Source organism: Sphaeroforma arctica (assembly GCF_001186125.1).
Source record: "Sphaeroforma arctica JP610 unplaced genomic scaffold supercont1.96, whole genome shotgun sequence".
NCBI classification, from domain to species: domain Eukaryota; class Ichthyosporea; order Ichthyophonida; genus Sphaeroforma; species Sphaeroforma arctica.
This window is the reverse complement of record NW_014040462.1, coordinates 2,241-2,716: the sequence shown is the minus strand read 5'-3', so window position 1 is coordinate 2,716 and position 476 is coordinate 2,241.

The following is a 476-nucleotide window of genomic DNA, read 5'->3' as shown; positions in this document are numbered from 1 at the left end:
CTTATATATATATATGCATTACTACACACACAACACACACACACACACATATATATATATATATATATATATATTCTTTATATATATATATTGGACGCCAATTGACAATGATGTAAGGCAATGAGCGATGACAGAAGCAACCAGATTCTAGTTCTGTATATCTGTGTATATGGTTTCGGATTCCCTTGACTCTTTGTAATATGATCTCGTAATCCATAAGAATCTAAGTATGTTCACACATAGTCACAGCTGTGATACTAATAGTAGACGGAATCTTTTGTTACAGAAATATTCAATTTTGCAAGTATATATTATAGATATCAACATACCATGGTTACAAAGGACACTACAAACATGTTTTTGTAAAAGACGTCTCTGGGCAGCAAAAGCGCTAGATAGTCCTGTTTTTTTGCTTCAGCGTCGAACACATTTTTAGCTTGTTTTGGCATGCTGTGATAGGTGTGTGTTATGGGGAC